At 43.8% G+C, this 26917-nt stretch overlaps 1 protein-coding gene and 1 non-coding gene across 9 annotated transcripts in view; one reads left to right on the top strand and one right to left on the bottom strand.

Moving 5' to 3' along the window:
* ANKRD6 (ankyrin repeat domain 6) overlaps window positions 1-26917 on the bottom strand; it is a 186401-nt gene that overhangs the window by 130888 nt on the left and 28596 nt on the right. Inside the window, exon 1 of one of the 8 annotated variants that reach the window (XM_057739379.1) lies at window positions 9842-9891. The exons of the other annotated variants lie outside the window; for them this stretch is intronic. The gene's annotated coding sequence lies outside the window, so the exon portion shown is untranslated. Of the gene's footprint in view, window positions 1-9841; window positions 9892-26917 lie in introns of those variants that run through there. 8 annotated transcript variants of the gene reach the window in all.
* LOC130856172 (U6 spliceosomal RNA) lies at window positions 23551-23657 on the top strand. The gene has a single exon (XR_009054469.1). It is a non-coding gene; the product is annotated as a U6 spliceosomal RNA (small nuclear RNA).

Genomic DNA, 26917 nt, shown 5'->3' with positions numbered 1-26917 from the left:
GATGACTCTCCCCTAACCAAACTCACACGGGCCCCCATCCGTGCTGGGCCTGCACAGCCCAGTTTTAGCAAGAATCCTGCTAATAAGTCAGTTTAAGCACTCTTTATATCTGAGCACCCTCAATATCTGATCAATTCCTCCTCCCCCACCATCCCTTAGGTGATACCTGATCACCCTGGCTGGGCTTCAGCGAGAATCTTGTAAGTTTAGCAAGAATTCTTCCTACCCTTGATGCCTCCTCTTAGTCGTTTTCCCTCTACCCCTCCAACCTGCTCCTTGGCTACAAATCCCCACTTCTTCTTGTCATATTCAGAGTTGAGCCCAATCTCTCTCCTCTACAGCAGCAGTCAGCACCTATCATGATATTCCTAAATAGTCTTCTTTACCATTTTAGCATGTGTCATAACAATCCTTCCTTTAACAAGGGTTAGTGGGTTGAACGGTGCCCCCTCCCCCAAAAGTTACATCCATGCCCTGAGACTGGGAACCTGTGAGTATGATCTTACACGGCAAAAGAGTGGATATTACCTTTTGGGGCCCTGAATGTAATCACATGTGTCCTTATAAGAGAGAGGCAGAGGGCGTTTTGGGTCACAGACACACAAAGACACAAAGAGGAACCAGTGATGTGAAGACAAAAGCAAAGATTGCAGAGATGTGGCCTCAAGCCAAGAAATATCTACACCCCCCAGTAGCTGGAAGAGTCAAGAACAGAATCTGCCCTAGAGCCTCTGGAGGGAGCCTGCCCTGCCCACACCTGGATTTTGGACTCCTGGCTTCCAGCACTGTGAGAGAACAAATTTCTGTTGTTTTATGCCATCCAGGTTTGTAATAATTTGTTACAAGAGCTACAGGAAACTAATACAGGGATAGAAGTATGTCTTAGTCCATCTGGGCTGCTATAACAAAATGCCACAGACTGGGGAGCTTATAAAGAACAGAGATTTCTCACAGTTCCGGAGGCTGGGAAGTCCAGGATCAAGGTGCCAGCCCATTCCGTGTCCTCACATGCTGGAAGGGACAAGGGAGCTCTCTGGGGCCTCTCTTATAAGGGCACTAACCCCATTCATGAGGGCTCCACCCTCATGCCCTGATCACCTCCCAAAGTCCCCGCCTCCAAAGACCATCACACTGGGCATTTGGTTTCCACATACGAATTCTGGGGAGACACAAACCCTAGCAAAGTGGGGAGTGGGTTTTGCAGCCAGCTAAAGTACTAACAAGCAATATATTCAAACCTATCATTTGACATTTTTATAATAAGCTTGAATTATTTTTGTAATAAAAGCTAATCATTAAAGCCATAAAACACGAGAGTATGTGAAATTTGGGGGATGGGGGAAAGTGAAGACAGAAGATACTGTGCGGGTCAGACAGACACAAGACCTTTAGCTGTTATTTCTCAACTCAAAGAAATAAAATTTAATTTGACCCCCAAATGTACTCACACCTAAATTCTATGTCACCAAAGAAAACGAAAAGGTATCAGGTGGTCCAGTTCTAGGAGGGGCATGATGTGGGGAGGGTCTGTTCTAGAACCTGCATCCTGAAATGAGCAATGGACTAGTTTCACGCTGAGGAACGTGATTTTCTTCACCTGGTTTAACGATGTTCGCTACACGTCACTGGAATGAGTTGACATTAACTGATAATTTCAAGGACATAAAATGCCATAAAAACGTACCTTTTTAGGAAAATGCAGTAAGAAATACAAGTTCAAGGATAAGACGAGGCGAGTGACTAAAGCCGCCCGGGGCTGGGGGGTGGGTGGCGGTGTCACCCTCTCCAGCGGCAGTGGCCGGAGGGCAGAGAGTGTTTGTGTTTTCCACATGTCCACACAAGACTGTAGCCACTGGAGGAACAAACGGATCTCGCCCTGTATTTTTCGCCTGGTCACCTGATGTTAGGAGCCATTACCTGAGAGGCAGTGTAACGAACCCTCACACGATCCTTTATAAACAAGGCATTACTCAAACCACCACCAAGGCCAGGAGTCAGATACCAGCTCTGCAGCTCCATCTCCTGTTACTCCCTTTCACAAAATCCGTGCTCCGGCCAGACAGCTCCGCTCTCTCCCCACACAGGGCTCTGCCTCCCACCCCTGTACTCTCTCCAGAAACGCCCTCCCTTCTGTAGTTCCTGCCTACGGAAACCCGGGCTTAGTTTGCTAGGGCTGCCGTAACAGACTGCCACGAACTTGGTGACTTAAAACAGCAGCAATTTATTTTCTCAAGGGTCTAGACGCCAGACTCCAAACTTAAGGTGTCTGGAGGCCTGCGCTCCCTCTGGAAGGTCTGGGCAGGATCCCTTCCCTGCCTCCTCCAGCTGCGGGTGGCGGCCTCGGCGGCCTCAACCCTTTTTCCAAATAAGGGAACATTCACAGGTTCCAGGGATTAGGTCGTGGATGTAGATTTGGGGGGACCAGCGTTCAACCCGTTCAATCCACTACGCAGGCCAAGCTGAGCTAACACTGCTCACCAGAAGCCTTCCCTGGTATCATTTTCTGAACCCAAGGGTGGATTTTCTGTCCTCTCACAGGTATACCCTGCGGCTTCTCCTCAGCTGTGTTCATTGAAACCAGCCGGCCCGCTTCTTTTTCAAAATGGGGCCTCCTGGGGCGGGGGCTCCCCAGGGCAAGGAGAAGGGAATTACGTGTCCTCATCACTGCAGCCACCGCCCTGTGTCACAGCAACCCTTTGTGCCTGTCTCCCCGGCCTGAGCATCTCAAGGGCAGGGGCCACATCGTCTTCACCTTTGTAGCCCCTCCCCCTCCCCCAGTACCTATGAACAACATGTGCTTAATTGACAATGGGTATTTGTCAAACAAAAGACAGAAAATATCTGTATCCCATGAAATGTGCTGTGTGTGTTGCTGCTCATGGGGAGGGACCCGTGTGCTGCACAATGCCTGGCGGGAAAGATAAATATTTACAGGGTTCTCACCCATTCGACCAGCAGTCTCTGTCGGTAACTCCCGCGAGGCTGATTTAATGACCCAGGAATGAGCCGATAACCACAGCTTGAAAAACACTGACCCAGGTGGTCACTAAGGTCTTTTTCCATCTCTAAATTCTATCATAACCAACAAATGGAAAAACAAACTGGCGTGCAATCGAATAGTGGTGATCTGACCAAGCAGAAAGCTACGATTAAGGGGAAATGCCTAAAATATGTGCAAGGTGCTTGGAAGGCTCTGGACAAAATAAAATGTGAACCTTGGGTAGCATACTTCAGTCGTGCTGTCTGCAGACAATACATTTGTTAAATGAAAACACAAACCCATTGTGCTCAGTGGGTTATATTGTTATACAGGCCACAGAATCCAAGGGTTACAAGTGATCCTAAGAGCTCTGGTCACTTTCAGTGGGTCCCCTCATCCCTCATCCTTCATCATTTGAATCAGTTTGCTCACTTCTAAGCCCTACTCAGTCCACCGCAAGACACCAGGTCTTCACTGAATTCTCATAGAAATATTTCAGAAGCGCCACACTTTCAAACAGCTTGCAAAATACCATTAGATACCGAAACGTCCACAAGCCTGCAGCCCGCTCCGTTCCTGCTCACAGTCCTCCAGGCTCCCCACCCCCCTGCCGCACCCGCTCCCCTTGCTCTCAGCGGCTGTCCAAATCCCCACTAAATGTTATCCGACGCAATCTTAAGGTATTCTCTTTCCTTAAGGTTATTTTTATGTTGAGCTGGTAAACCAAAAAGATTATAGGACTGAAAAGGATGAACATCTAAAAATAAAATTTTAGGGACTTCGCTGGTGGCACAATGGTTAAGAACCCACCTGCCAATGCAGGGAACAAGAGTTTGATCCCTGGTCCGGGAAGATCCCACATGCCGCAGAGCAACTAAGCCCGTGCGCCACAACTACTGAGTCTGTGCTCTAGAGCCTGCAGGTCACAACTACTGAGCCCGCGTGCCACAGCTACTGAAGCCTGTGCATCCAGAGCCCGTGCTCCGCAACAAGAGCAGCCACCACAATGAGAAGCCCACACACGGAAACAAAGAGTAGCCCCCCACTCACCTCAATTAGAGAAAGCCCGCGCACAGCAACGAAGACCCAATGCAGCCAATGAATAAATAAATAAATAAATTTATAAAAAAAAAATTTAGGCACAGGGGAAGGAAAAGACATGCTTAGGAAAATCCTTTCTGCACCCCTTCAAAACACACCAACTGGGGAGCCAGAGCTCTACCTACTTGCCAGTGAGCCAGCCCCGGCTACACATATATCAGTCCACGGGCAGCTGGCACCCTTAATAATGAACAACTTCCTCCTGTTCCGTCAAGAGCAGAGACAAAGACATGATTCAGGGGCACTCAAATTGAATTACTGTCTTTGTTTAAACCTCCCCTCTCAGACGGAGCTGTCAGCTGCAGCAGTCAGTCCCGGGAAGGATGAACACTCTCAGAAGCAAAGCTGTTCAAGTGCCCAGACAGCCAGCACATGGAGCTCCGCCTCTACTACCTGCCCAGCCCTGTGGCCCTGAGACCCTGCGACCCTGCCAGAGGTGATGCCCTGGGCACGCACAGCCTGCCGGGGCTCGGCATCTAGAGGAAGCCAGTGGGCTTCCACCACGATAAGGGCCCCACCAAGGTCATCCACCAAACCACCTCTGGAACAGAACTTCCAGACTGCAGGTCACGCAGGCCTGTTTGTGGGTCATGAAAATAAGTTAGTGGGTCGTAAGACTGAAACAGGACTGGAAATAGCAGAGAGTGCCGGTGTATTTTGGGAAACAGCTGTTCCACTTGTATGTGTCTATGTGTGTGTGTACATAATGGCTCACTATGTATCAATAAAATGTATTTCTTCTAATGGATCACAGTCAAAAGTCTGAAAGCCACTATTCTGGAGCAAAAGTGAATGAAGTATTCACTCCAAAGAAATGATAAAAATATAACCTACATTTCTTTTTGGAACGCCAATAATTATCAAAAGTACCTTAGACAGTGTCTGCAAATTGAGTCAGCCTCCTTTCCCAAGCACGGTTCTGGGGTCCTAAGATGTATTTTCAGAGGTCTGAGAGTTCTTGATGAGAATTTTCACGTTTTGTGCTCCTGCTGTAACCAAGCACCACCCTATAGGGCCTCCCCGGGACAGGCCCTCCCGCCATATCTTTTGCAGTAGCTCCTCTCTGAAGCACCTAGGTAACAGCACCTGATGCACACTTTCAGAGTTGTTCTGTAGATGCTAAAACCACCACCAAGTGGAAAAAATTAACTACTTGATGATCATGAGCCCCAAGACCTACGGGCAGGGCACCTAAGGATTAATGTTAACCACCCAGTTACCTCAACATCAACCAATCAGAGAATTTTGCACACACTGATCACATACCCTGCGAACCCGGGGTGCCCTCACCTGGCTTTTAAAAATGGTTTGCTTCAGGGAGCTCAGGGTACTCTGAGCATGCGCTTTCCCCACCCCCACACACACTCCGTTCTCCGTGGTTGGCCCTGCAATAAACCTTTCTCTGCTCCAAGCTCCGATACTTTGGTTTGTCTGGCCTCACTGTGTATCAGGCGCACGAACTTGCGTTCAGGAACACTAATAAGGATCTAAACAGAACACATTCGGAACCATCTGGATGTCTCCCTCATAACTGGGTTGGGTCATATGGTTTAAATGTTTGTGCTTGCCTTTGTATTGAATGCAGGCGGCTGGATTGCTGAGAACAGCAGAGAAGCAGGCTTCATCTAGCAAGGCAGCACTATATGCATAAAGGCCAGACCAGGTCCTGCTGTGCCGAGGGGTGTTGGTCACCTGACCAAAACGATGGGTGGGAGAACTGAGTTATCACTGAGCAGCTCGTAGGACGGGGCTGCTGAACAAAGAAACTGGACCACAGTTCACTCCCAGGTCCAGGAGCAAACACTATGGATCCCATCTTTGTATACACCAACTCGCAACAATTTCTTCACAGTAACTAGAAAAGTAAATGCAATGAAGTGAGTGATTTTCACATATCACAGAATAAAGGGACTTTGTGCAACCTAATGTTTTACAAGTTATAGGGCTAAATTCATATACATTTCCTATTCTGTTGCTGAAGATCTTTTGTTTTTTTCCTCCAGTATGCCTACAAGTTAAATTTGGTTGCAGGGGAAGAGAGCTTGAGGACTACACTTGTGGGTTCCACATCACATCATCCCACACATAAACGATTCTTGATCAATGCAGAGAAGTTGGAACACTGAAAATACCAAGTGGCTGGTGAACCACCTTGTTTTTTATTTGACTGTGGATGCTTTATTGAAGTTGTTCGGTGGCTAACTCATTTCCTTAATTATACCTGTCCCAGAGCAATACTATACGAGTCTATATTCCCAACTATTGGGGGGGGGGGGGCAGTCCCAGAGCACATGGGATATTAGAAGGAAGTCAAGCTGAAGTGTTTAATTCAGCTGAGAAAAGCTGGTAGCAGTGAATACTGAGAAAGGAGGAGATTCAGCAATATGTATCCAAAACCTCTAACTGTTGTCTGCTCTCTGAAATTCCACTTTTAGGAACTGATCCGAAAAGCAGTAACTCTGCAGGTCAGAAAGGATTTAGCTGCAAGAATACCAGGGGAGGGGTTAGCAGAGATGGTACAGTCATACAGCAGTGCTGATGCTCACGAGATGATGTATCTCACAGACTGTGAGTGTTTACGCAAGGCTCTAGTCTAAGCACGCAGCATCTATCTCCTCATTTAATTCTCAAAGCAGACCAGTGGAGCGGGTACTATCATTCTCCCCATTTTACAGAAGAGTAGACGGAGACACACAGCTGTTAAATAACTTGCCCAGCTCACAAGAGGCAAGGCTGAGGTACGGGCCCAGAGTCTGACTCTAGGGTCTCTGCTCTTCGGCACTGTCCTCTCAATAGATCACCAGCAGGCATGTAAAATGATGTAAAATCTATGTGACAGACACATGTTCATGAGACAGTGTGAAGCAAACAAAAAAAAGCAAGTTACAAAACATCATATACGGTAACCCCATTTTTGTAAAATTTTAAAGACCAGCAGGATATATATCAAAACGCAGTAATGACTGGTATTTTTATGGATTTGAAATTTCTTTACTGAAATAATGTTTTTTAATTGAAAACAACACATCAATTGAAAAATCTGTTCCAGGAAATCTTACACGTGAGTTATTAAGACTGGATGTATGTACAACATCACAGACAATTTCTGGTGAGGATTAGTCACTCACCTTTCTATTGCTTTCTACACAAAGATAAGCCTGAGAGCAGCTTTCCTGTGGACTTTGATTTAATAGCACTTGACTATCAAATAAAAATTCAATCACACCAAACTATCTAAGAATCCAGACTCCCCAGGAATCTTTATTCCAGCCGAATCCCTTTCTGCCTCATCGAGGCCTCTGGCCTGGCCAGTGACAACAGGCGGGCAGACCTGCAGGCGGCCCCTGCCTCCACGGTGACCCCCTTCCCAACAGAGCTGACTGTGCCCAGCAGCCGGACCGTGCGCTGGGGCAGCTGCCCTTCATCCACAGAGAATCCAGGCCCTAGAGGCCAGGCCTGTGGCCACAACAAACCCTCTTCTTCCCTTTGAGGACAGCAGGGCATGAAGGACAATCCACAGCCAACCAAGACACCCAGGCCCTAACATTTGAACAGTCTCGGCATTTTTCTGTGCCTATAGCAGGGAACTCCCCGGCAGTGAATGAAGCTCGGAATCTGAGCTGCCGGGGCACGAGTGTACTGACCCAGCATAACTGGGTCTGACCTCATTTCCAACGACACAGCATTTAACGCCAAACGTGAGATACAGACACTAAGTGTAATAGTTCAACATCGTTCTGGATGCTTTCAAGGCTCCGCTTATGAACTTGAGAGAAACAGAGCTGAAAGAACCTCAGGGCCCATTGAGTTGGTGCATCTCAGCTTGGGCATCACTGGCATTTGGAGTGGGCCAATTCTTTCCTGGGCCACGTGGCATTTCCGGAGTTTAGTATCCAAGGTCCTCAACCATTAGTGCCCCCATACACAGTGACAATTTGAAATGCCCCCCCCCCAACATTTCCAAGGGCCCCTGTAAGGACACTGCCATCCATGGTTGAGAACCACTGATATATATGGTCCATCACTGAGGGCAGAGAAGGCAGTCATTTGCCCAAGGCCACTTAAGCAGCTAGAGCCGAATCCATGTCTCATAATACTTAGTGTCTTGTGTTTTCTCCATTGTACCAAACCCCCCTAAATATGCTCATGAGAGCATGAGACACTTAAAAATTAGGAACAGACTTCACACTTACTGATAGGATTTATGGCTTCTAGATCTAAGCCTGATTGCCTGAACTGTTTTTTCAATGTCATTATGGGTATTCTGATATGGAAGTATAATTCTATTACTATAATTACTCTAAAAGGGCAACAAAAGTGTCTGAACTAACAACTACCAATCACTATTCAAGTCCTCAGGATGCATTGTATGCAAAACTCATATTTCGAAGAATATCTGTGTGGGGGGGGGGGATGTCTGGAAACATTTACATTTTATTAAACAAATGTTTTCCTTAAAAGCACCATCTCTGCAAGCAGTCAGGGCAGTGAGTCCTACATGGGATAACTTTTACCAAATAAAACCTTTTACTTTGAGATTTTTTTAAAATCAAGATTCTCTAACTCAACCCAGCACTCGTGCTGAATGTGAAATCTAAACTTACATTTTAAATAACTTCTTGCTAGTTCTTAAAGGACTTGTAACAAAATCAGTCCAAAGCAGAACATTATCAACTGAAAAAATGCACAATGTGGGAGCTGTGAGTTCAGTTATACTGGGGGACTTCCTGAGGACAGTAGCGGGGGAGACAGCCTCTCAGCGCTAAGGAACTGCTCTGAAGGCAGGGGGTCCGTGCACATATGATTGGGCAAAGGGGGTACATGCATTCAAGCACACGTCTTGGTAGAAGGTCGCTATCAAGTCACAAGAAGATTGTCTCCATTAAGGACTTTAGTGTTTTTCTAGGTATGAGAAGATGTAAGAAACTGGGTTCATAAAATTTTCTTCTAAAAATATCTAACTATCTAAAGGCCTGTTCTGCCAGTTTTTCCCAGAGCACAGAGCGCCTCATTTCTGATCTCTCTCCTGAACTCATTTCAGGAAGTGTCAAAGGTCAGTGACTGCAGTGGCTGATGACCTAATCCTTGTAGAGCTGGACAGTGAGTGACATTCTTCAGTCGGCACATATAAACTTTATAATTCACCTGTTAAATTTAGGACACTATAGCTACATACACTCTTCCCTGGAAGTTTCAGAGAGAGAAAACAAACAAACAAACAAACAAACAAACTCAGCACCTCCAGTCTTCAGCAGTGGTTTAGTCATGTAATTCTTCTAATGGTGTATAATTTTTCCTTCACGTCTCTAATTTGTAAAGCACATAGTGATACTCCTTTTATGAGTCACACAATTTACCGTCCCTACAAGAACAAGGAGGGAGGATGGGAGGGAAGGGAGCAGAGACTGAGAGGGAAAAGGAGAGCAAGGGGTGTGGGGGCAGTGCCCGAGGAACCACAGAAACACAATGCCAAAAATAATGCTACAGAAATTTCAGGTAAAATTCCAAAAGTACTTTGAAACTAGCATCTAGCATCAAATCTTGTCTATGCACATACACGTGGGCAAACGTGGTTGTTTCTTTTCTTACACCAAATCAATCATCACTTCGTAGTGTTCTTTTTCATTTCAAAACCCTTCATAGAGCCTCTGTGGACATCCAAAGGGACCGCACCCACTGCACGTGGCTGGGGGAAATTTCCAGTCCACAGTCACTGTCCCAAACAGAAGAGTTTTACAGCAGAGCTGGTGCAGGACTTACCTCTGCAGCCAGGATGCCCGGCGCCTCACGGGGGAAAGCCTGCCGCCGTCCAGGCTCGGGCTTTGTGTGACTGGGGGGATGGCGGGAGGGTCTGCGGGGATCAACCTCGGGCGCCTCGGACCATTTACATGTCAATAGTCGAACCAGAGCTTCCCCGACCGGGCCCCTCCATGCAGCCAGGCCCTGGGTTTGGTCCTTCCCTCTCTCTCTCCACCGCGCCCTGAAGACACTGGCTGCCAGCAGGCATTTGGCAAACTTGTTACGAGGGATTTGTCACCCTCTTCGGAGCCCTGAGCCTAGGTAAATACATCACAGGCTTTGCAAATGATCCGAGGACATCACGCTGGGAGAGATGAATGCTTTAGATAAGACTGACAGAGTCAGATCTGTCTGGCTTGAAAAAAAATGAGCTGAAATGAAAAAAAGAGTTCAGAGAAATAGAGGTTCCATCTCTCACTTAGGCTCAGAAGCAACTGCTCTGGGGTTTCAGTGTGCTTACAAGTCAATATGAGACGACGGAGTGATGCGCGTGCCAGAGACAAAAAAGTGACACACGTAACGACTTCAGGCTTCATTATAAAAAGACAGCACTAAGGATGAGGGGGGATGGGGAAGACTGGACAGTCTGCAGACTATTCTACAAAGCAGAGTAGGTAACCAGGAGGGCAGAAATTCCAGGAATCCTGTCCTACGGGGAAGGAATGATTTGGGCAGGCTGGGGGCGGGGAATAGCCATCCTCAGCACAGGAAGGGCCCACAGAGCAGATTTATCCTGGGGGCTCCGGACGGCAGAACAAAGGACTGACTGCTGGATGCAGACAGTATCTGCACAGGCGCAGGAGAATTTTCTAACAGTGGTAAACTCTGGCCCCCTAGAGTCAGCGCCAAGGGCGCTTTCCTGCAGGGCCCTTGGAGGACACCCACCCCTCCTCCCAGCTTGAGAGGTGCTGGCAGAGACGCCTTCCAAAGCTCACCAGGCAGCTATCTGCCTTCAGGGACTCCCTTAGCCTCTGATGTGAGAAGACCACCTTGCGTACGGGTTCTCAGGATCTTTTGAGCTGGAAACAGGATGACTATGAAATAAAAATATGGATTTAAAAAGTGGCATGTACAAAGATTGATTTATCTTGGGATGATGATGCCCAAAAACAGTCCAAGCATTAGTCATTTCTGAAATTACAAAATGCAGATCCATGACCCATTTACTATGGTTTGAAAATGGCAAGGTTGGCTCCCTGGATCCCATTCTCTTACATTCCTTTTCCTTCCTCTCCCCATTTCTAGAAAAGCTGCTGATATAATCTGGGTCACTTACAGCACTTACATTTACAAAGTGTTTTACGGTCAATTGAATCATGAATATTTCATAGGGCAGAATCTCTCTGCTACTTTAGGACTTAGAAGCAGAGGAAAAGAGGGAGTTCTAGGGAGTGCCTTCAGAAAGTGTCTGCAGGGACTGAGCGGACCTCCGACGGTTTCCACCTTATGAAGACCAATGGTAAAAACCTCTTCCTCCCCAGGGAAGCTCCTCTCTCTGCCTATGTCGTGAAAGAATCATGAGAATTGCTTTGACCTACACTGCCCCCTGGCACTGTGCTGGGTACAAAGCAGACTCAGATGAGACTTCTTCAAGCCTCTTCATGTAGTGGTCACCCTCCACCAGCACCAATACCACCCGCACCAGCACGTCACCTAAGGATATTATTGTAAAACAGCTCTCAACATCCTTACTTCTCTAAAGTCAGCAGAGAAAAGGCACAAGATACATGTAGATAAAATTTTGGTAATTACTGACAAATTACCTCCAAACAGAGTTATACGCCCGCCCATATCCTATGAGCGTACCATTTTCCTACCGGTCCACCAACATGGACATAGTCTATATTTTATCTTTTGCTTTATCTTTGAGAACTTGATAGGGGGGAGAATCTCATCTTGTTTACTTTGTATTTCATTTATTGTTAGTGAGGTGAAGCATCATTATATCTTTTAAATGCTAGGAAAAAACACTGGAGAAACATGTCCTAAATTGCAGACCATGGTCATTTGTCTTTGTGGGACAGGAATACAGGACACTCGCACTTCCCACACATGTGCTTCTGCAGTGCTTAAACTATGCAGAACTGTGCTGTTTTCCCCCCGATTTCAAAAGTAAAGCTCTTTTTGGGGGGAATTCCCTGGTGGCGCGGTGGTTAAAAATCCGCCGACCAGTGCAGGAGACATGGGTTTGAGCCCTGGTCCGGGAAGATCCCACATGCCGCAGAGCAACTAAGCCCGTGCGCCACAACTATTGAGCCCACGCTCTGCAACTACTGAAGCCCGTGCAGCACGGGCTCTAGGTGCATGGCTTTATTTATTTATTGGCTGCATCGGGTCTTCGTTGCTGCGGACTTTCTCTAGTTGTGGCGAGCGGGGGCTACTACTCTTCACTGTGGTGTGCGGGCTTCTCATTGCGGGGGCTTCTCTTGTTGCAGAGCACAGGCTCTAGAGCACAGGCTCAGTAGTTGTGGCACACGGGCATGTGGGATCTTCCCGGAGCAGGGATCAAACCTGTGTTCCCTGCATTGGCAGGTGGATTCTTAACCACTGCGCCACCAGGGAAGTCCCACACTCACTTTTAAGATGAAGGAAACAATACAAAGCTTGTTAGCAAACTCTTCTCTCACTGAGATAAGACAGCATGACTCCTTATCCAGTTTCTTCATGCATCCACATGCCCAGCACGTCACCATGATTGTGGGGTTCTTGTTACTCTATTACAGTAGACACACTGCCAACATTGAGGGTCTAACAGAATGCAGAGGAAGGAGCCCATCTGAAAGAAGTTTGGAATAGAACAGAAGTAGCCCACTTGGAAGGCTGATCTTTTGGGATAGTTACATTTCAGATAGACAGTCACCTAAGAGAGTATAAACAGAGGCCAATGCACACGTCTGCTGGTGAGAAACCAGCAGGGAAACTGTGTGGGTAAGTCTGTGATGCTACAATGCCCCTTAAGCAGGTTTTTTCTCAGCGAGAGGGAAGAACCTAAGGAGGAGAGGGGCCTTCCATCTTAAGTGATACAAACCTCACTTTACTTCCAAGGAAAGGTTCAGTCTTTAAGAGAGGGAAGTACTGAATTGTTCTAACGCACCCCAAAGGATATAAAAGACTATAATAAACCAAACTGATTTTGTTAATAAATTTCACTTGAATATTAATAGGAATATAAGTCAACACTTCCGAAAATGATTTGACTTTTTTTGATACTGTAATTCTATTTCTAAGATTCTATCACTAAAGAAAGAAGTCTTTTTTTTAATTTTTTGGCCGCACCATGTGGCATGTGGGATCTTCCCTGACCAGGGATCGAACCTGAGCTCCCTGCATTGGGAGTGTGCAGTCTTAACCACTGGACCACCAAGGAAGTCCCAGGAAGTAATTCTAATTATGGAAAAAGCTTGGTGCAGGAAAATGTACATGACAGCATTATTTATAATTGCAAAACTGGAAACAGCATCAGGGAGCTTGTTATCCAATAAAAGAGGATGATTCAATAAACCAGGAAACCTCTACCTGCTAGAATATTACACTGCCCTAAAAACGATTTTTCAAGCTTCACATTCTTGTCTCAGTAATGCATCACTGGGAATCTATCCTAAAGAAATTGTTGAGAAACACAGGAAAGTGAAAACACCCTAATGTCCAACAATAGAAACAAGAAGTAAGCTCCTACTGGCTCTTCAAAACTCACCTCAAGTGGTACTTCTCCTGGGAAGTCTGCCCTCATCCCTGTCCGGATCTGGGCTCCCGTGATGGCCTGAGCACCACCCATCATAGCGTGACCCCAGGGTTCTGTTCCTGTGTGCCAACTAAGCACCTTGACGGCAGGGACCCTGACTGTGGATTTAGTACCCCCAGCCCAGCACACTGCCTGGCACAGAGTAAATATGCACCCAGACAGCTGTATTATATAAGATTACATAATCAGTGTATTCATTTGTGAGGGTTGCAATAACCAAATACCACCAACTGGGTGACCTAAACAATAGTCACAATTTATTGTCACAATTCTGGAGTTTACAAGTCTGAAATAAAGGTGTCAGCAGGGTTGGTTCCTTCTGAGAGCTATGAGGGAAGGATCCACCGCAGGCCTTCTCCCTGACCTGTGGATGGCCAGCGTGTCTGTGCATCCGTCTCCAAAATTCCTCTTCTCATAAAGATACCAGTCATATGGGACTAGGGCCCACAGCAATGACTTCGTTTTAACTTGACTGCCTCTATAGAGACCTTGTCTACAAATAAGGTCACAGTCTGAAGTAAATGGAGTTAGGACTTTCACATATGAATTTCAGGGGGACACAACTCAACCCATAACAATTAGCAAATCTGTAGATTTATGAGAGTTTGCAATAATTTAAAAATGCTTCTTTCATAACATTTACTAGGAAAAAAAGAGGTATCTTTATGTATACAGCAAGAGTTCTTAACTTCGCTTTAAACAAATTTTTTTAGAGTCCATGACCATCCCCAAGTTAAGAACCACTGATGGTACAAAATTTCAAATATGTTTTTAAAGAAAAAAAATGTGAAGGTAATAAACCAAAACGTTAATGTTGTATGCCTCGGGGTGACAGAAATGTGGACTTTGGGACTGTTTCCCAGTCTTCCGTAATAATTTCAAATTACTACTATAGTCAGGAAAAAAAACTTTCACTTTTTTTAAAAAGGAGAAATGATATTTTAAAAGGGGTTAGAAACATGTAAAAATGAATATGTTTTACATAAATAGTATACTTACAACCTGCAAAAGAAAAAAATAAAATATTAGGGAAAGACAGGAAGAAAATATATAACGCTCACAGAGCTCATTAACAGAAGTTACAGAGTTTTGTGTACGTCTTCCTAATTTTTGTCTTAATATTCGATGTTAAGAGCTGAATTAATAAATTATGGTACAATGACAAAATGCAGCTTTTAAATGACCATTATGAGACATACAGAAACAGGAAACAGCTTATGAGACAGTTCTGTGGAAAAAAAGTAAGATATAAAAATACACACAAATTATAACTGGTGAAATATATCCATATGCAGACAGTAACTTGCAAAAATGAATATCTATTAAGAGTAGGATTATGTATTATTTTTAAAGATTCCTTAATATATTTTCACTTAAAAATATTTATGAAAATGTATTCTAAGTATTCTTAGAAAATATTCTTTTCTAAGTATATCTGTAAATCGTTTTACACTGTCTAAAACAGCTTCTAACCATTCCAAGAATCAGCTTCTTGACTAGAAGATGGCTGGCAAAACTGCAGGCTTGTCTGGCTCCCAACAAGCAACCCACAGTATTCATCACAACTTTCACTGTTGGTGGAAGTGCACATGGGTGCACCCTTTCTAGAGGACAACCTGGCAGTACTTGTTAAACCGATTAGCGTTCACTCCCTTTGAGCATTTCAACATCTGGGAATCTGTCCTACAGAAACAATTCTATACATGTACAAAGTAAAGGTAACAAGATCGAACAACTGGTCTACCTAGGGTGGCCCATTCTCGCAGCAGGCTGTGGGAAGGACAGTTTCAGTTAGAAAGCAGTGGAGAGACCTACAACCACTACTAAATGGAAAGCCCATGCAGCTTTGATTCGTTGCCCAGTTTACTATTTTCTTTGATGTCTTTATTTCTGGCAGCTAACTAGAAACAAGGGTGCTGATTCAACTCTACATGTTCCAATCACAAGCATGCCAGTACAGATGCTAAGATACAGATTCAGTTGAAATAAGCACATTTTAGATTGTTTTCTTTTTAGCTCCCAGCTTCACAAATAGAATTGAGTAAAGCAACTCTTATTTGAAAACAGTCATAGAATGGGGGCCATATATGCTCTCAGTTTTTCCTATTTTTGCTTAAATAGGAAATGTCCAGATGTTAGGTTTGGGCTCTGGGGTTTGTCTCCTAAATAAGCGTGTTTCCATCCATCTACTCGTGTTTACATTGAGAGTCTTGGGATTGTTGCCTTCTGACAATTTATAAATAAGACAAATTTCTCATTTTACATTGACTCCCTCAATGGTTGACTCAAAGTACAAAAATTCCGATCAGGTCAAGAATGCAGGTTAAATTAAATCTCCTCAAGGCAGGCTGTAAAGGAGGCAGAGGAAAAGCACAAATAATTTCAAGCCAAAATGAAAGTAGTGAATTAAGTTTATTTTTAGACTATATTGAATGTAATAATGCAGTGGGCAATTTTTCAGATTAAGAAAGAAGAGAGGGAATTCCCTAGTTGTCCAATGGTTAGGACGCCAAGCTTCCACTGCAAGGGGCACGGGTTCGATCGCTGGTCAGAGAACTAAGATCTCATATGCTGCAGCGTGGGCCAAAAAAAAACGCAGGGGGAATTTTACAAGTTATTGATATTAGAGTTCCTCAGATAAAAATATCTTTATGAACACTGATGCTATCTATTTGCAGACCACTGCACATTCTCAACATTTTTTCTCTACCTCAAGCTAATGACAGCTTTACAGATGTGAAGGAAAAGATAAAAGGAAGCTGGGCAAGTTGTATAGTATTGCATGGGGACTACTTGGAGAAGTCTGACAGATAAACATTACCTCCTACACCCCCTTCATCCACAGCATTACAAATTGTCCATTTTTAAGCCTGGAGTCCCACCATTAATTGGATTGATAGTTGCTTAGAAAACAAAAATTTTAAAAGCCATTTACGTTGGTAATGGAAGATGTTACTTTACAAAAATATGTAACCACATTTGATTATAAACACTATACATCAGGTATACAGAAATTCACTGGTGAGACTTAAAATTAGGCAACCCTAGAAGGATAAGAATAAAGATGAGATTTTAAAAGGAAAGAAGGGACTCCTGGTGGTTCAGTGGGTAAGACTCCGAGATCCCAATGCAGGGGGCCCTGATCCGATCCCTGGTCGGGGAACTAGATCCCGTATGCCGCAACTAAGAAGTCTGTGTGCCGTAACTAAAGATCCCACATGCCACAATGAAGATCCCACGTGCCTCAACTAAGATCCGGCGCAGCCAAAATTAAATAAATAAAAAATTTAAAATAAATAAATAAATAAATAAATAAAAAGAAAGAAAAACCAAGAAGTGACACCCTTAAAGAAAAAAAAGTTTGAAGATGTAACAAGCATATGTTTTTTAATAAATTCTCTAGACCTATAGCACTGATTATAAAAGTGAAAAGCAAAGGCAAGGGAGCAAAAACTTATAGTGTGCCTGAATTCAAAACTTGGGATGCCAGGTCAGGAATAAATCTAAAAACGTCTGATTTAAAGAATCTCTATTAAACACAAAGAAAGTATAAGGTGTGGGACTTCCCTAGTGGTGCAGTGGTTGAGAATCCACCAGCCAAAGCAGGGGACATGGGTTCTATCACTGGTCTAGGAAGATCCCACGTGCTCTGGAGCAACTGGACCCGTGCACCACAACTACTGAGCCTGCACTTTAGAGCCCGCATGCTGCAACTACTAAAGCCTGCAACACCTAGAGCCTGTGCTCCACAACAAGAGAAGCCACCGCAACGAGAAGCCTGTGCGCAGCAACGAAGACCCAACACTGCCAATAAATTAATTAATTAAAAAGAAAAAAAGAAAGTATAAGCAGTGTACGATGATAACACAGAGCCAAGCCAGTGACCATGGGGAGAGGTGAGAGGTCAGGAAGCAGGTAGTGGCCTCTCTTCCTCTGGGGCTTTTCCTGGTCAGGTGTGAGCCCAGGTGCCTGAGGACTCAACCTTCTCATAAAGCCAAGGCACAGACACAGCAAGTTGGCCTGAGCAGTCAACAGACGTGGGCGCAGGGGAGTGAACGATTTTCTCTGCTTTTCAGAGGGAGATGGGGGAAGGGGTGCAGACAGCATGAAACAACATGAGTCACCTTTTCTTGCAGAGGAAGCCACTCACAGCCAAAGACGCCGAGAGACGAGGAGACCCGGTGAGACACTGAGATGGTGGCAGTGAAATCGCCCCCCACTTCCTAACCTGGAGCCAGGCATGTCAGCACCCATCACCCTGAGGTCTTCTGCCAGAATCCCTAGCGGTGCAGTCACGCTTCTGGCACAGGCTATCCTGAGAGGGGCTGACAGGAAGGACCTGCAAGTTTCTGGCAGGTCCACCGTGAAGCAGGACCATTGCCAAAGACAAGGGAAGACCCGAGAAGCACAGTGACCTCCAGTAACCAGCCGTCCCTGCTCCCCCGAGGGGCTCCTTTCCCCATCAGCCACCTACAATGGATTCACTAACTCTGGGCCGAATTACAGTTACTTAGAGTTTGACCATACGGGGCTGTTCTGGAACTTGAAGTGATAATATGTACATACACATACAGGCATTTATATTTATGTGAGTGGAGACGGAAGGGAGGAAGGAAGGGCTGCAGGGAGAAAAGGTTACTCCTCATTTAGAAAGAACAGGAGGTGGAACTATATGACCTCTTGGCTAATCCGTTATCTGAAGGATCTCAGGCAAACCTCTATACCATTACTTGAAAGAAAGGTATTCCAAGAAGCTATTCCAATAGGCACTGTGCTCTGTGCAAGTGGATTACACTAGTTTTACTGTACGAAAGTTCCTATAAAAAATAACTGATAAAGGAAAGAATTAAGTTTTATCCTGCCTGTCCTGTTACAAACTGTACCAAAGAGTAAATGAGTAACCAAAATAGTAAACCAAATAGTAAATGACATAAAGTTCCTCTTTGTATTTCCGCTAATAAAGAAGAAATAACGCAATCTGTGTACCTATTTAGCAGTACCCAATGCATTTAACAGCCATTAAAAACAAAGAGCTTGTTACCTACTAGAAATTATAAAAATAAAGGTAAAATATATGGATGTTATAGTATCGATAATACATACAAATATAAAAATAAAAGATAACTTTAAAAATAAGACCATAAAAATAGCAGAAGAAACTTGGATTAATATTTTTACACTTTTAAGAGTAGAGAAGGCCTTTTCATCTTAATCATAAAACCCAAAACTTTTAAAAGAAAACTGTGATAATATATGATAACATGCATAATTTTGGAAAAGTTGTTACAAATGTGTAAGACAAAACACTCAAATAGTAAAATGGACAAAGGATCTGATTAGACAATTCCCCCCCAACACATACTAAATGATAAGCTCCAGTATAGGACTGGGATACTGGGATTATTTGGACTTAGGACCCTAGAAGAGTGCAGTAAACAGCAGTCAGTCTAATTGAAGGAAAACACACACACACACACACATGAATATTAACTTACAAGATAATATTCAACCTTAGTCTTGAACGAAATGCAAAAAAAAAAAAATACTTTAACACCATAAAATTGGCAAAGATTAGGATGATTTGACAATATTCACGTTCGTGAGGGCGGTGGAAAAGCCACTGACAACTTTACCTGGGTACAGCTTTACCTTTCTGATGGGCAATAATATCACATAACATACACACACATTTGATCCACCAATTTCACACGCAGGCATTTATCCTAAGGAGATAATGGGAAGAGAGGGGTGAAGTTAAGGTCAGCTGTATAAAGATGTTCACTACTGGGATGGTTCTTTTATGTCCCAGCTTAACTGGGCCACTGGGTATCCAGCTATTTGGTTAAACATTATTCTGGGTGTCTGTGAGGATGCTTCTGGATAAGACTGACATCTGAATCAGCAGACTGGGTAAAGCAGATGACCCTCCCTAATGTGGGCAGGCCTCATCCAATGCCTTGCAGGCCTGAATAGAACAAAAGATTGAGCAAGAGAGAATCTGCTCTCTCCGCTTGACGGTCTTCAAGCTGGGACATCAGTCTCCTGCTTTCACATTCAGATTGGAACTTGCACCATAGGCTCTCCTGGTTCTCAGGCTTTCAGCTGCAGATCTTGGGAGTTCTCAGTCTTTATGATCACATTCAGATTGGAACTTGCACCATAGGCTCTCCTGGTTCTCAGGCTTTCAGCTGCAGATCTTGGGAGTTCTCAGCCTTTATGATCACATGAGCCAGTTCTTTATAATAAATTTCTCTGTGTATGTGTGTGTGTCTCCTGGTTCTGCTCCTCTGGAGAACCCTAACTAATACAACTAGTGTTAGTCATGCAAACGAAAAACCAGGAAAGAATGGGTATCCTCAAAAGAGGTGGTAGGTTAAATAATTTTTTATTCAACCGAGTACATGAGAACTGCTTACAGAAATGACAAGGATTAACATGAACTGAGTTGGAAAGATGTCCCCAGCATACTGCTGAATTTTTTTCAAGCAGGTTACAGAACAGCATATACAGTGTGATTTCATTGATAGAAAATTGTGGTTATCATGCACAAAAGTGTGTGTGTGTGTGTGTGGTGTGTGTGTGTACGTGGTGTGTGTGTGTACGTGTCAGATGGGACACAGTGCAGGCTGGGCAATACAGAGTGGTGGTCTTTTATTAGCTTAGTTTGTGGCAGGGGTCAGCTGGTCTAGGATATTTCAAGTTATTCATTCATTCAATAAACATGAAAGTCAAATATAAAATAAGAAATGAGGGGCCTTCTCTGGTGCTGCAGTGGTTAAGAATCTACCTGCCAATGCATGGAACACGGGTTCGATCTCTGATCCGGGAAGATCCCACATGCCAAGGAGCAACTAAGCCCATGCACCACAACTACTGAGCCTGCATGTAGAACCCGCAAGCCACAACTACTGAGCCCATGTGCCACAACTATTGCAGCCCGCACCTAGAGCCCATGCTCCTCAACCAGAGAAGTCACCACAATGAGAAGCCCATACACTGCAGCGAAGAATAGCCCCCACACACCACAACTAGAGAAAGTCCGCGTGCAGCAACGAAGGCCCAACGCAGCCAATAAATAAATAAACAAATAAATGAATAAAAAGAAAGAAAGGAAGGAAGAAAGAAAGAAAGAAGAACCCTCAAAAAAAATGGGACATAATGTTTTGTGAAAGGCAATTTACCTCTGGGTGATGGCATTTTGGATGATTTTTACCTTCTTCAAATTCTGTATTATTTGCATTTTTCTCCCATGAGCTTGTTTATCAGGAAAATCAATAAAGCTAGTCACTCTCATTAAAAAAAAATTCATAGAGGCAAGAAAAGAGAGAGAAGCCTATATCGAGAGGGGAATCTGGGTAAAAGGAGGGTTTGTGGTAGTTGTTGTTTTACAATAGGAGACATGAGAACGTTAAGGGAGGAAAGAACCAAGAGGGGATGAAAGACAGCACCGGAGGCCAAGCAGGTTGAGTGTGTCCAGGGGAATGGGGAACGGGGAGGAGTTGGTTCCTACCCTCAGGCGAGACAGATAAGAGCTTACAAATGCAAAAATAATTCCCGATCCGTGACACCGCAGCTGCAGAACACAGAGGAACACTGCCAACAAGAGGGATCTGGAAAGGAATGTTGGAGGAGATGGTGCCACTTCCAAGGTGGGTCGGATTTCTGTGCACGGAGACGGCTGGTAGGAAAAGCAGCGCCTGCTCAAGGACTGGCAGGCTTGTGAGATCAACACAGCAGAATCTGGGGGTCAAGAAGCAGCAGGTGATGAGACTAGAAAATTAATCTGGAGCTCCCAGTAAAATGGCTTGAAGAGGATGAGGACCTAGACCACAGCACAGGAGGAATTCTAGGAGGGCTGCGCCGCACAGTGACCCCACTCTTAGCGGCGCCCGGCACATACACAACCAGCAGCTGTTTGTTGGATTTACAGATTGAAGGAACTTGACTGTGGAGGCAGGGAAAGCCCAGTGAAACAGCTAATGTGACAGAGATATGAGCCAAAGTTGTGAATTAAAATGGTGGCAACAGAAGGAGAGAGTGACGTGAAAAGCATGGTGGAAGGAGTCTACTCATAGTATGAAACATGCGACACTGACAACCGCGGGAAACCAAACCAAGACAAGGCTGAGGCGTAGTGGTTAAGAATCCACCTGCCAATGCAGGGGACACGGGTTCAAGCCCTGGTCCGGGAAGATCCCACATGCCAAGGAGCAACTAAGCCCGTGAGCCACAACTACTGAGCCCATGTGCTACAACTACTGAAGCCTGCACGCCTAGAGCCCGTGCTCTGCAGCAAGAGAAGCCACCGAAATAAGAAGCCCACGCACTGAAATGAAGAGTAGCTCCTACTCTCCGCAACTACAGAAAGCCCTCGAAGCATGAAGACCCAAAGAAGCCAATAAACAAACATAAATTAATCAATTAATTTAAAAAAAAGACAAGGCTGAGCTGATTCCATGAGGCTCTGCTGTCAATCATCTGCATTTAGAATTTTACTCAAATATCACATTTTAAAAACAGGTGTCTTAGGACTTTCCTGGCGGTCCAGCGGTTAAGATTCTGCACTTCCATTGCAGGGGGCATGGGTTCGATTCCTGGTCAGGGAACTAAGATCCCCCATGCCATGTGGTGCAGCCAAAAAACAAAACAAAACAAAACAAAACAAATACCCATGTGTTCCTCTTCTGCTTCTGTAACTGACTTTTGTGCTGGGTATAAGAAAGTGAGGCAATCATAATGCACAGTTCTCCTAAAAGAAATCCAAAGCCCAAGAGACAGCCTTAGTGCCTCATTAGAAAGAGCTGAATTTACAATAACCATTACTCATGAGGTGAAAAACAGACCCAGAACTGGGGGATGGAGGAACTGAAGGGATGGAGGTGAGAAGGGAGAGACTAAGGTAGGGAAAATCAAAAAGAAACACGTGGTAACACAAATTTTTACAAAATGATATGCCTTGGATATTTTCTGAAAATACTAAAAATTCTAAATACAGATTATGTGGCCAGAGAAACACTATAAAACCACTTAGGTTAGCTAGAAAAAGTCAGAGCCACTCAGAAAAACTAAAATAAAAAATTTAATTCTAAGCAACCCTCACATTCAACCATCAAAAGTGAATATATTTCTCATGCCAAAATAAATAATGTCTCAATATTTACAAATAATATGGGTAAGAACTTGACTTTTGCTCTGGTGATTTATACACATTTTATATATTTCCCCATAGTCTGGTCTCACTTTTAAATAAAAGATTACAGGTAATACAGAATATTTCATTAAATTTTGAGTAAAAAAAAAAAAAATCCAGACAGGTAAGATAAGTACCCTCCTCATCACCTATTAGGTAAAATGTGAGTTTCCAGACTCCCAGATCAGAACTTCAGAAATCTCCTTAGAGTGTGAGGGTAAACTATTTTTTTAAAAAACCGCCTGTCAAGCCTAAAGCCATACATTCGTGGTATGAGTAAAGTTTCAAACTCCACCCTAAAGGAATTTCCTTCAGTTTCAGGTTTCACAAAAACAGATGCTTCGCACTTAGGCCTCAAAATGCTACCTGGATAAAGGAGTCCTCCAACATGCTTTCAGAAGTTAGGCCTGTAGGAGGCCTGGGCAACAGTGATTTGCCCTACACAGGGTGAGCTCTTGTGATACTCTTAAAAGAAAACCAGTGAAGTGTTCACCTTTGGCCATGATTCCAATCTTTCTAGGAATCCCACCTTTCAAGTCATTTGTATACTAAGCATTATGACCTCAGCTCTAGAATTACAAAAATCTGTGGGCCTTCCATCTCAACTTTTGATCTATCTACGTAGCAAGTCCTTGATAAATACAGGGCATACATACTGTGGCTGACTCTAAGAGTTTAAAATACCAAGACAAGAGTCCAGTAAATAGTTGAGGACTCCATCAAAGTATCACAGGTATAGTACTCGCTTCAGCAGCACATATACTAAAACTGTAATGATACAGAGAAGATTAGCATGGCCCCTGCGCAAGCATGACATGCAAAAAATCGTGACGCATTCCATATTTGGAGGGGATTAGCAGATACAAACTACTATGTATAAAATAGATAAACAACAAGGTCCTACTGTATAGCAAACGGAGCTATATTCAATATCCTGTAATAAACCATAATGGAAAAGAAAATGAAAAAGAATGTGTATATATATGTATGTATAACTGAATCACTTTGCTGAATACCAGAAACTAACACAACATTGTAAATCAACTATACTTCAATTAAAACAAACAAACAAAAAAACAATATCACCAGTATAGTACGAAACAGGATTCACAGTACCTAATTGGAATGAATGAAGTATATTCCACCTACAAAGCAAACTCCAAACAGTAAATCAACTCACCAGCAAGTATGTGGTATATTCAAAAGGGGAAAAAAAAGACTTCCAATTGTGTCTATAAATAATATAACTTGTATACTATAATATCATAAATATCAACTGATTGTAGTTTTTCTCTTAGAGACCTCATGGATGAAACTTAAGTGACCAACCTTACAGTATCAGATTCATTAACAAAGTTGTTGAAACTTTACTTCTTGGGGGGGGAAATCCGAACGAAGTTAATCAATAGCTTTTCAACATAAAGATCTCTTACAAATAGAAAGTTTACAAGAAAGTGAATACTTCCAAAAAAAAAAACAAAGTGGACAAGGAATACACAGGTATTTCACATATACAGAGAAGAAAAAGAAATCCAAGAGCTAAAAACATATACAAATGTTCAGTCTTCTTCATAATCAAACCATGAAGATACAATTTTTTACCTTAAAATTGAATGCAAAATAATTAGAATAATCCCTACTGACAAGAGGACAAGAAAACAAACGCTCACACATTGCTAGTGAGCATTTCTGGAGGGCAATTTGGCAACATGTGTCAAAAGCCTTAAAAATAAAAACAAATATCTTTTGACTCGGCAATTCCATTTCCCTTCCAGGAAAATAACTTCAAGAGTGAGATTAACACACAAAGATATTTACTGAAGCATTTCATGTAAAAGTGAAAATCTGGAAGCCACCTAAAGCTTCAACAATATGGGAACACCTTAATAAACTAAAAAATACCTATCCAGTCAATGTAGTTCTCTTTTAGGTATGATGATATTGAAAAGTATAGGCAAATGCTCATGATACATTATTAAGAGAAAAAGTTACAAAGTATTGTAACATGAAAAGTATGACCTCAATGTTGTATACAAAAAACATATAACGGTATGTGTAATACCAATATAGTAACAGGGGTTATTACAGGTAGAAGAACTGAAGATGTTTATCTCCTCTTCTGCTAATTTTTACACTATCTACTTTCTTTCTTTCTTCCTTCCTCCCTTCCTTCCTTCCTTCCTTCCTTCCTTCCTTCCCTCCCTCCTTCCTTCCTTCCTCTCTTTCTTTCTCTCCCTCTCCCTCTCCCTCTCCCGCCCTGCTGCAGGGCTTGTTGGATCTTAGTTCCCCAATCAGGGATTGAACCTGGGCCCTCGGCAGTAAAAACCTGGAGTCCTAACCCCTGGACCGCCAGGGAATTCCCACTATCTACTTTTCTACAATGAATATGTATTAATTTTGCTGGCTAAGTAATTTACCCATAACAAAACAACAAGGTAGATATTATCATTATCCTCATTTTAAATATGAGGAAACTGAGGCACAGAGAGGTTAAGTAGCTTATCCAAGGTCCCACAGTTAATATGTCATAAAGCCAGGTACTGTCCTAAGTTGCCCTAGCTCCAAAGTCTGATCTCTTAACCACTTTGCGATGACTCACATTTTTAAAATAATTTAAAGTAAAATGCCAGATAATCTATAATTACACGCACTATAAATTCTTAAAGAAAGAGGATCTTTGCAGGCCAGAATTTTCAGAGCATATTGGGAGACAGGTGGTGAAGCTGGATGTTCTCTCCTGTCTCAGCAGGTTGTCCCTTCTCATTTTAGGTTTTCACTCAGATTATGTGAAAAATCATCTATTTATTCCTCTATCACCATTCTCCCTCTCCTCAATACGCACACATAAACACACAGCGTTCTCGAAATCTCAAACTGCTGTTGGTACACTCTCCTGCTCCCTTCCCAGCCCATGACAATTCCCTGAAAACGTCTTTCCTGCTCCTAAAAGCCAAGGGGGGTCCCCTACAAATAAGTCTTAGAGGTCTTGAAACAGAGCAGGACTTTGTGGGGTATGGGGGGTGGGGACTCCCAGATCCAAAAGCCCTTCTACATCCCCTGTCTCTTGTTTGTAGAAAAGCTGTAGTCTCCCAGGTCTCCCCTGAGTTACAAAAGAGCAGGCTCAAGTAGTTAATGATTAGGACAAGAGAGTCACAGAATCTTTAGTTCCTCCCTGAAGGACATAGATAACAGTGTCTGATACGCATTCCTGAGTTGTTCTGCAGATACTAAAACTGACACCAGAGGGAAAAAGCTAATTTCGGGATGACCAGACTACAGCCATGACATAAGCTGCTCTGTCTTGAGCAGTACTGAGTCTGTGCCTTGCACAATTTCGAGAACTGGCCTCAAGGAAATGGGAACAAATCAACCCTGGCATTGAAGATTAACTCTACTTAAAACAATCACAATGATGCCGATTAGACCACTGCATGACCAGTTTCAAGATGACTGTCAGAGCTAACTGTGCTGTTCTGCAGGTAGGGGCCCCCCCAACCACCTGTGTACACCTGAAGCTCACCTTTAAAACCTTCTTCCCCCTAACCAACAACTGGGAGGTGGTTTAGGGGATGCTAGTCCTCCATCTCCCCAGGTTGCCGGCTTCCTGAATAAAGCATCCTTCTTTTTTCATCAACCCTTGTCTCAAACATTGGCTCCAGAGCAATGAGCAGTCAAACTTGAGTTTGGTTCTGGCTCTGGCTGGTAACAGTCTACCCAGGGCTTCCTTGGTGGCACAGTGGTTAAGAATCTGTCTGCCAGGGGCTTCCTAGGTGGCGCAGTGGTTAAGAATCCACCTGCCAATGCAGAGGTCACGGGTTCGATCCCAGCTCCAGGAAGATCCCACATGCCACGGAGCAACTAAGCCCGTGTGCCAAAAAATAATAATAATAATAATAAAAATTAAAAAAAATAAAAATAAAAAATAAGAATCTGTCTGCCAATGCAGGGGACATGGGTTCGATCCCTGGGCCAGGAAGATCCCACACGCCACAGAGCAACTAAGCCCATGGGCCACAACTACTGAGCCTGAGCTCTAGAACCTGCAAGCCACAGCTACTGAGCCCACGTGCCACAACTACTAAAGCCTGTGAGCCTAGAGCCCATG

Source organism: Hippopotamus amphibius, chromosome 6 (assembly GCF_030028045.1).
Source record: "Hippopotamus amphibius kiboko isolate mHipAmp2 chromosome 6, mHipAmp2.hap2, whole genome shotgun sequence".
NCBI lineage: Eukaryota > Metazoa > Chordata > Mammalia > Artiodactyla > Hippopotamidae > Hippopotamus > Hippopotamus amphibius.
This window is presented reverse-complemented; position numbering and strand designations above follow the sequence as displayed.